Source organism: Sphaeramia orbicularis, chromosome 16, assembly GCF_902148855.1.
Source record: "Sphaeramia orbicularis chromosome 16, fSphaOr1.1, whole genome shotgun sequence".
NCBI classification, from domain to species: domain Eukaryota; kingdom Metazoa; phylum Chordata; class Actinopteri; order Kurtiformes; family Apogonidae; genus Sphaeramia; species Sphaeramia orbicularis.
Window position 1 is genome coordinate 48,771,494 of NC_043972.1, and position 10,927 is coordinate 48,782,420.

The following is a 10,927-nucleotide window of genomic DNA, read 5'->3' on the forward strand; positions in this document are numbered from 1 at the left end:
ACTGTATGGAGAGGAGGCAGGCCGAGGCCTTTGTGAATTACGGAGCCTTGAAAAGGTGGAGAATCTCAGACAGACAAACCCTATTATTTATTCCACTGATCTCTCCGTCTCACTCATCATCATTTCTCATCTTGCATTTTCTTTTTATTTCTTTTTTTTTTGGCTGCATTGCTGGCCAATATGTGTCGTCCTTGGGCATTCAAGATGAATATAACAAATTCTAGGAACTGAAAAAGCAATTCCACCTTTAACCTCCTTATTGCATGTGTGTGAAGGCCTAGATGTTGAGATGTCCAACCCAGATGACAGAATAAAGTGTTACCATTAGAGAACCATGTTTCTGCAAATCAGATACCCATCATTTCAAAGTAATTTGTCTCTCAAAACAGAGAAGAACTGAATCTGCAATGATTTGGTCGCCAGACTAAAGCACAAGGAAAAATATAACAAATAAAACAATATAATATTCATATATATTTACTATGTGGAAATGTTGCTCAATGAGATGACATTTGATTTTTAACTTTAATATTTGAATATTTGCTTTTTTCATCATACAGCAGTAAACAATGATGAATTAATGCAGAATTCAGCACAAGTCAAATGTTCTCATGCTAGCTTTTAAGTTAAACAACATGTGGTACATCCTGTTACACATAACTATTTTTGTCAACTGACATAAATTAGAGTGTGTTTTAACCACAAACACTGAGCAGAGAAGACATCCCATGTAATATACAGTCACTTATGTATAACCCTACCCTTTACTCTAAGCGAAAAACCCATGAACTTCATAAGGTTAAGATTCCATAAAAGGGTGGATGTTTAAAGGTTACAACAGAACCTACATATGAACGTAATTTCTTGTAGATGTTAAAAATCACCTTGTGCAGTTATAACAAACTCATGAAGACCTAAACAACTGCCAGCGACTAAAAGCATCCACTGATGTAAACTGCTTAATAACTGTTGATCCATTAATTCAATCAATACATGTAAATAATTGATCTAAAATGCAGTTTGTCATCTTTCCATGGTCATCAGATATGGCCCATTTGGATGATCAGAGGCTCCGTAGTTACCATGGAAACACCATCATCTTCTACAACATTGATTCACCAGTAAAACCCATGGAGTTGAATCAATAACAGTGGATGAACACACTTGGTTTATGCTCAGGTAATGATATATTTTGCTGAAAAAGTCACTTTTTCTTTAGTTTTATCTATTTTTGATATAATAACATTTGAATTTAGAGCTTCAATGAACATTTACATCAGTGTGTCTCAACCATTTTTGGACGAACCCCTCTTTACGTCAACATTAGCCTCCTAACCCCCCCCCCCCAAAAAAAAAAAATGTGTGAACGGGGGTGGGATGGTAATAAGTTGTCTAGGGGGTGGTTATAGCACTCCATAACTAATTGTCAAGTGGGGGAGTCTGATGATTGATATTGATACTTATACAGACTAACACTCCACATTTCAGTCTCCCTCTTCTCAGCTTTCTCATTCCAAATGCCCCCCCGATGGTGTCCCAATGCCCCCCATTGAGAAACACTGATCTTCATTCATTCATTTTCTGAACCTGCTTTATCCTCACTAGGGTCACAGGGGTCGCTGGAGCCTATTCCAGCTACTTTAGGGTGAAGGCAGAGTCTACCCTGGACATGTCGCCAGTTCATTGCAGGGCTGAACAGTAAATTAAACATATGAATATATGATGATAATACATGATTTATACTTGAGAAAGCAAAATGTGGAGAATAATATTAAAATAAATGGAGATAAATCACTTGAGAAAGACCAAAAAGAGGATTAAAGTTATCGACGTGGATGGATGGATGGATGGATGGATGGATGGATGGATGGATGGATGGATGGATGGATGGATAGATAGATAGATAGATAGATAGATAGATAGATAGATAGATAGATAGATAGATAGATAGATAGATAGATAGATAGATAGATAGATAGATAGATAGGAAAATACCTCATTTATACTGAAAAAACACAAACTACAGATGATAAGTATAAGTGTAAGTAGAGTAAAATGTTAATAGCATTTATTTAGGTAGTTTAGTTTAGTCTCTCTATTTAACCTTTCTTAAATGATTTATCACCATTTATTATAAAATTATCCTCTGTATTTTGCATGTTTCACAGTAAATCATGTATTTTCCAATATTTAATTTAGATGTTTACGAAAAGTAAAAGTAAACTCAAAGATTACTATATCAAAACAGAGAAATCTGAAGAAAAAAATGACTTTTTCAGCAAAATATATCATTAACTGAACAGAAATCAAGTGTGTTCATCCACTGTCATTGATCCAACTCCATGGGTTTTACTGGTGCATCAATGTTGTAGAAGATGACAGTGTTTCCTCGTTCACTACGGAGCCTCTGAACATCCAAACAGGTTTTAAACATTTTAGATCAGTAGACGCTTTTGGTCACCAGTGGATGTTATGGTCTTTATGGGTTAACTTAAATAATTTAAATGAATAGTCTTGGAGAAATCATATAAGGACTGTTTAGTCATTTACTAAAACAGTGAAAGTGTTTTTCTCACTAAATGGTAAGTAACAAATTAAATGCACTCTGTGGGTTTTTTTGGTCATTTGCACTAAGTAGAAACTCTTATACCCATTATCAGCTGATAGAAACATGGGAATACAAGGTTTTTTCTTCTGTAAGTAACAGCCTCTGCGATAGCTTTAGGCAAGTGATTGAAAGAAATGCATTAAACACACACAGATTTGGACTCAAGGATACACATTCAAAACTCTGAATGGAAAAATAACTCAAGAAGAATCCACAGGATACCAAACATAAAGACTGAGATATATTAGAAATGTTTGAGAGCTGTGAACATCAAGGGCAGATTCAACTCTTGTTAGCACAGATTTTCCAAGTGTCTAGTCCTCGACTGAACTACTGCTGAAAACTGCATTCTTCTCCCAGATATTCCCTTATTTGGTGGTTGGATGGTAGGCATAAGATAGACTTGTATTATAGCTCTGAAAACACATGGAAATGAGTCTGAGTCCAAGCAGGTAACAGGTAAATGTATCCAAACAGGTGGAAGAAGAGCCAACATAAACATCAGCCAAATCGCATTAAAATGATTTGGCAACAGTTAACTTCTGTCAGGGGGTAAAAAAAATATATGTAATAACAAAAATAAACCAATGCTGCCAAATCTATTGGATTAAAAACATCCACACAAAATGACTCTGGTCCATATTCACTCACATGAAGCTGCTTTCAAACAAAACCTCCCATTGATGTTGGTTTGACGTCTGTAATTGTGAAGTCTGTACATGATTAATGCTGTTTTTCGACTCATTAACCCAGTGGTTCCCAACCTTTTTTGGCTCGTGTCCCCATTTTAACCCCCATTTTAACATCACAAAAATCATAAAACTAATTTGTTTTTGATCATGTAATAGTTTGCTATACTATGTTCCAAATGAAGGTAAATTAGACGACATTTAGTCTATATAATGTATAATATTATGGATGGAAACAGAAAAGCCAGGTGTAGATTACTGCACAAAGTGAGAATTTTATTTTCCTTGGTCAGGATATGTACAGTCAGTCCAGCTTGGATTTACAAGGCTGACAATTAATACTGAACAAACAATAACTCAAACTATGAATTATGAAAGAGCTGCAGCATCTGAAACTGACCACAATGAACATTTGAAAGGTAAACAGTACCACAGTGCTTCAGTTTCAGCTTCAGAGGTTGTCATGTCTTTTATGTATTGGGATTGTCTCTCTCAACTCAGCATATATTTTTTATTAGTAAGTTTTTTTTTTTTAAATTTTAGCAATTACTAGAAATTTCAGGCGACCCCATTTGAATTCCAGGCGACCCCACATGGGGTCCCAACCCCAAGGTTGAAAAACACTGCATTAACCCTACAGTGACCACTTTCAGCCTTATTTAGAAAACCAGACTGTACTGTAATAATGAAATGTTCAATACTTCCTGTGACTCTAGCTTGAATAAACCCATTGCATTTAGAGAAACTGTCAAGCTAATTTGAATGAATGTTATGCATATCGTTAGCCTCATAGCATAATAAAAATAAAAGTCCTATTTTTGGCCAGTTTGTGATATCTGCTTAACTTTACTTTATTAACACTGTTAATTCATTTTTCATCATTGTCCATGACCTGAAAAAAATACGACTTAGGCAATTATGATTTGAGGCTAATGATATGCAGTGAGGTTCTCCACATGGTCACATCATCCATGGACAACACTGGTAAAACATCTAACTTCACAACACAGAATACTCACTTTTAGATCTTGGGGAAAAAAAGGAGTTTCATCTCCAAAGCTATTTATGCATAATTCCACTGTTTGACTTGCATATAGTGTTAATGTTTTGCAGATTAAAGTCATGGTAACTTTGAGTGACAGGTGAATGCCATCCATGTCATGTACTTGTCAGCTCACTCAGCTGCTGACACATAATTCTCATTTCATTGAATAAAACATATTTTCTTCCAAATCGACCACTCTACAGTGGTTGTGGTTGGGAAGTTACATGAACAAAACTGTCAAAGTATTCCATCATGCAAACATTTCATGACATTTACCAGCCCTTTATAGAGTATACAAGCATTAGCATAACATGGCCACACAAGCTAATGGTAACATTAATTCTGCTAAATAGGGTAGGGTCATTACTGTTATTAAACACGAAAATAAATTAATGGATTGGAACTTGAGGCCTAAGTTAAATAAATAAATAAGACATGCTGGCCAAACTTCTTTTTTTTTTTTTTGTACAGTCATATACAGTTGGTTTTGTGGTATATTAAAATCTACAGGATGATGTAGAGGAAACAGCTGCGACATGTTTGTTTCACCACATATTATTTGTGATTTTAATTTCCATGTCTCACTAAGTGAATAAACACATTATAGAGAAAAACCTCCTCAAGCAAGTGCACAAACTTTTTGTGCAAGACATACACCCTATAAAAAAAATAAAATAAAACTGCCCACATGAACGCCTTTGGATTACCCAGACTAATAGATCATTTCTGGAATGAAATGTCACTGTTTTGTCATTTGTTAATTTTCAGTTCACTGAGCACGAGAAATTAAATTTCGATTGAACGATTGGTGGTTGGTTCAGATTAAAGAAATGTACATGTTGTTTGATGAAATGAGGGTGAACCAACCCTTGGAGCTAATGGTTACTTCACCTTTTGCCCCGTGTAATGATTCCCCTTTGGACGTGACATCGCAGAAAACCCCAAACCACAATTACTTCCACATTTCCAACAGTCAAACTGCAGCATGGACGTTGTATGAGGCAGTCAGATGTGGGTTATAGAAAAGTGTTTCCCTCTGTGTGTGTCTGTGTGTGCATTTACACCTGTGTTTATGTCCTCATGTCACAGTTTAATCTATGATCAAGCTCAGTGTTTGGTTCTTTATATATTTATTCCACAGATATTTGGACATCTGACCCTTGACTGAATTTTACACAGAGCAGATGGCTATTTTTTGTGCATGTGTTTATAAGAGACTTTTCTTTTGTTTGGGGAATGAATAAGTGTGTGTTTGTGTTTTTCTGTGGATATATTAGTGAAGTTCATTACTGCCTTGCATGTTTGTAGAAGAATGTGAGTGTATAATGTATTTTGTCATTTTGCTTGTTTTCATGTGGAGAGTTTACATTTGCAGGTCTGATTATTAAAATACATTGTACTTTCCCAAACTTAATATTGGGACTCAAACTGGGATATGTCAATGTAGTTTTCTGCTTCAAATAGGAGTGTTGTTTTTTCTGCTATGGTGGTCTGTTCAGCTCAGATTCCCTGTTTATATGTGACGTCAGGTCACAGTGGGTGTTTTAGCTGATAGTTCTTAATGCTAACTAGGGCTGCAACTAATGATGATTTTAATAATCGATTAATTCGTAGATTATTTTAATCACTAATAGATTCATCGGATAAACACAAAAGAAAAGAGGGGGGTATATACGTGGGGGTGCATTCCATAAGTGCCGTAACTGGCGTGAAACCGAAAGTGAAACTTAACTTTCGACATCTGACTCCCAGCTTCCATACCTCTCTTTTACTCCGGAGCTTACACGAAATTTTCACAACTTCTAACCTATATCCACTGGCCCCCCTGGGAATGCTGGGCCCCATGAATTTGTTATGTTTACCCCCTGTTTACGGTGCCCCAGGTTAGCAAGCACTAGCCCACTACCTAGACTTGTTATGGCTAGAGACTAGCAAGCTATAGTGTTCAACCAGCTCCAGTTATCAAACTAGCATTGCATGTATTAGTTCCAGTCAAGGATAGGTAACGTTAGTCTGATGGCCTGATAAATGGAGATTGATCAAAGTTATAGTTACAACAATAGTGTCTAACTAGCTAGCAGGCTAAAGTAGTCACGACACTTTGGCTATCTTAAGCTAGGTTTGTTTACATTATGTTCCCGGTGGCCACACCAGCCCTGTTTGCCTGAAATGAACTGCACCATGGGATTTTGGTAATTTTTTTCTCCATATTCAATTTTTGTAACATAAACGGCGCTACATTTTGCCTACATTTCTACATTTCGGCCAAGCAGGGCTGTCCGGCATCCAAAGCCTCAGCCATGCACCTCTGTGTTTTCCTCTGTTATATGCTCAAGACCCAAAAAAGCAACTGCTGAATTCATTGTCAACTCTTTTAAGAATAAATTTGGATCGATTTAATCAATTTGTTGTTGCAGCACTAATGCTAACTGTCCTTATTAGCAGGATAATTGACAAAACATATAATACAAAACCAATTTAAGGCCAGCCTTGGCTAATGTAGTTCAGTTACATGATTAACAACAGATGACCTGGTCAGCATAATGTTTCAGCCACCACTATAACAGCTGTATGTGTGGAAGGAAAACATTTTTTATTCACTTAACAGAAGCTACAGATCTCTGACAAAGCTATCTATAACCAAAGCCCACATGGCAGACGTAGACAGAACTCATCCAACCACTACTAAAAGCAGCCACACACATCATTTGGCACAACTTTAAACATTACAATAATTGATGTTGGTGGATAAAGTAATAAGTCACTCCACATACGTTGTCATAAATGGAGAAACTGGCTACAGAAATCAAAATCATTCATTGAACCAAGTTGCAAATAGTGATTATTTCTGTCGAGGTGTTAATTTCAACAGGTGTATGAGGATTGAGTCCCTTTTCAAACCTCGAGTGTCCATTCAAGGACTGGAGCTCTTGGCGTCATTTATCAGCCTGAGAGGTTAGCACTTATATATGAGTTATTGTTGATGTTACCTTGGTTTGTTCCTGCTGTCAAATGGACAACAAAGTCCATTTATTCAACATTGTTGTGATGGGGGAAGAGTCAGTAAAAACTGTCAGTGATATATAATATGGTGTTTCAGTTTGGGTTCTGCAAAAACACCAGATGTCTCATTTGGGTCTTCAGCTGAAAAGGTTTGGGAGTGACAAAGGTATACGCATTTGTTTTCGTTCACTTTGATGATTTTTCCATTGATAGCTCGCTGCTATGTTTTATATGTATGTTTTAGAGGGATTTCTATGTATGCGTGTGAGAGAGAGAGACTAGATCTGAGACAGTTAATTGATGAGTCGACTTGAACCAATTTAAACCATTATTTGACTACAATTTTCCTGAATCGAAGCTTTATTTCCTTAATTTTGCTGCTGATAAACATTGGCTCCACTTTTATTTTTAACACCAACGCTTATTGTGACGCACAACGCAAACAACAAGTAGCGTAGCTCAGAAGAGACGAGGAAAAAAAGGCAGAAAATGTCTGTATGTTCACTTTTCTACTTTGGAACCATCACTTACTCCTTTAAACTTTTAAACTTTCACACAAATATTAAAAATATTAGTCTTTATTTTGTTCACTTGTATGTTAGTTCCATCTTAAGTTGTTAATAAGTTGGATCCAAATGTGCTGAAGACTGCAGTGCACATATTGTTTGTAGATGTCATGTAACTTGTTTGTTGTTGTTTGTATGTGCAGATATTTTTGTATACACATTTATACTGTTACTGGTTTTTTTTTTATTATTTTTTCTATATCCTTTTACTTTTATATTTATTGTGATTGTTTCAGCTGGTTCTGGAATAAAGGACAAGTTTTTTTTTTCTTTTTTATCATTTATCATTTCACATTTTTCCTTTTTTTTTGCCTGTTCAAATAATCATTTAATCAAACCGAGAAAAAAAAAAAAAATCAGTACATTGATTGACTAAAAAAATAGTGGATAGCTGCAGCTCGCAGACACACAGAAGTCCTGCTCCTCCAGTTCAGTAGAGTTAACTCTCCTCTATTCACCGCCTGGAACTAATTAACAACAGTTTTCAGTCAGATTGAGCTCTCTCACTCACTTTCTCTCTCCCACACACACACAAACACACACATAACTCTTCACCCCTCTCATGCCCTCGTCTTCCTCCCCCCCTGGCAACCCTCTCTTGTTTTCCCTTTAAACCACCTCCTCTCATACTCACACATGCTTGAATGAACCACAGACATAGTCTAAGCATGTAAACATCCACTGGTACAGACGGACTCCCATAAAGGAGAACACACGCCTTCACCCATCCTTCAGTAGCCCAAAAAGCTCCCACGTCTTGTGTCTTGTTGCTAGTGGGAGTGGTGTGATACTGTACGCCAGGCACATCTTGAAACACGGTCTGATTGGATCCAGGTAGACATTTTTGGCATTCTCAGCTCCGCTCTGTTCTATCTAACACACATGTGACTGCAAAACAAGCAGAGCTATCGATGCGCATGAAGAATGTGTGAGCATGTGTATGGAGTAACGGGCAGGTTGAGAGTTTGTCGCTACTCAGAAACCAAACTTGTGGCTTGCAGCATCATCGTGTAATCCAAGTTTACAGCAGCTGATGTCCAAATGAGTGTAGAGCGACACATCTGCTGGGGAAGTCCCAATCTGAAGGCTCTGAACACAACAAACTTACCTGTTTGACAGTTGAGTTGAAAAAGTTCACTGGTTGAAGGCTGCGACTGGACTTCCACTGAAGAAACGCATTATACTCAGAAGACGACTGACGCAAAAACAGAGGCAGAGGATGGAGGTTGAGGTTAAGATCCTTGTCCGATGAGCTTTACACTGAGGTTGCCGAGCAGCTGCTGGCTCTCATACAGGAAACACAGTCCTCCCGCAGCTGAAAGCAGAAAAACCAGAGCGTCTGTCAGCTCTTCAGCTTCGGCGGCAGCAGCTCCAGCGGTTTTTCCCCCTCGCCACCTAACGGAGCTCAAACACACTTGTACGTTTGGTGTGTTTAGGTCATGCTCAAAGTATGCTGATGTTCTGCAAGCTCAGGGAAACCACATCCTGTCACATATTTACCTCCCTCCCCTGTTTCTACCTCCTTCTTCTTTTCTATCTGTCTGTTCTATGTGGTGCTGCTTTCTCTCGTTTCTTGTGTCTTTTTTTTTTTTTTTTCTCCAGTCGCTCTCCCCTGTGATTGTCTGAGCGCTCTGACCTAGCGTCTGTTCGCCACAGCCTCTACTGCCTCACTGTCTCTGTCGGAGGCAGCCGCACCAGTTCCAGTCGACTGACTGAAGAATCCATCTAAGGAGAGGAGGGGAGGGGGAGGGAGAGGAAAAGGGAAAGGAAGGAGGGGTGACAGCAGAGATGGGGAGGAGGGGGCTTCGCTGGGAAATACCAGAGTTACAGTGGGAGTTGGGGGGAAAGCAAGGAGGAAATGTGGTGGTGGAGGTGGAGATGGAGGTGGGGAGGGGGACTTGAAAGAGTGAAGAATTAAAGGAAGATGGGTGGACAGAAATAGCAATCAATAGTTAGTTTGAAAGAGAGATGGAGAAAAGTGGAAAGAAAGCAATAGAATAGTGTGTCACATAGTCAATAATGTCCACAAACACACACTCATGTGCACAAACATACACACTGTGGGAATGACCAGCAATATGTCTAAAAAACACCGGTTAAGGGTGATAATGGTGGTATTTTTAAGCATGTGTGTGTATGTGATCCTCAGTCCTTCACTCTCCTGGTTATGAATATTTAATATGTCCGAGTCAGGACCCCTTATAACTGTGTATTTATTATTTAAGGCGGTATGAGCGTGGGGACCACCGTTCAGGAGAAACAGCCAACCTCTGATACCTAAACTGTGATTTCCTCTACAATAACAACAACAACAAGAACAACAACGACATGACTTGAACAGCAACAGCAGAAACCCATGTCACTTCGCTGTATTCACACTGGAGGCGAACGCAGATCTGCCTCAGCACCGACACCACAGAGGAAGTTTCCTTCACTGTCACTCTGCTCCATTAACTCTGTGAAACACTAAAAAAATCTATAGACGTTTACAGTAAATGAGTGGACCGATGGCAACAAAATACGGGTCTGGATCTGGAGAACAAAGCAACAGCAATTCTAACCATAACCAGAGGCTCAGCATCCTTAGAGGCATCTGTTAATTTTTATTTTAATTGGAAGTTGATTTATTATTTTCAGTTTTTAATAATGAATTGCATGTCAGACATGGTTTATGGTCCAGGTCTTGGTTTCGGAAATGATTTTAGCAGCATCTCAGAGGATGAAACGAACCTAAAAGAGCTCATGTATTATCTATCTTATTTGCAGAAGTCTACTACCGAAATTAGACTTAAATCCAGAAATGAGTTAGCATTATGCACCACTACCTTCCTCATTTCTGATATTAGAGGGTTTTTAGAATGGGCTTTTAGTTATCACAACCTTTACAAATTCAACAGACTTCTTATTAAAATTCTATTTATGTTTAAGTGTGGATCAGAGTTTATATTCGCTTTATTAAAAATCCTCCAACAGACAAAAACAACACTAGTGCTAAACAAGGGCTTGTGGGGGAGGG

The 10,927-nt window shown here is 38.1% G+C and overlaps 1 protein-coding gene across 2 annotated transcripts in view; it reads right to left on the bottom strand.

Moving 5' to 3' along the window:
• rftn1b (raftlin, lipid raft linker 1b) overlaps window positions 1–9,601 on the bottom strand; it is a 272,217-nt gene extending 262,616 nt beyond the window's left edge. For both annotated transcript variants that reach the window (XM_030158789.1, XM_030158788.1), the window contains exon 1: window positions 9,020–9,601. The gene's annotated coding sequence lies outside the window, so the exon portion shown is untranslated. The remainder of the gene's footprint in view (window positions 1–9,019) is intronic.
• Window positions 9,602–10,927: the final 1,326 nt, after the last annotated feature.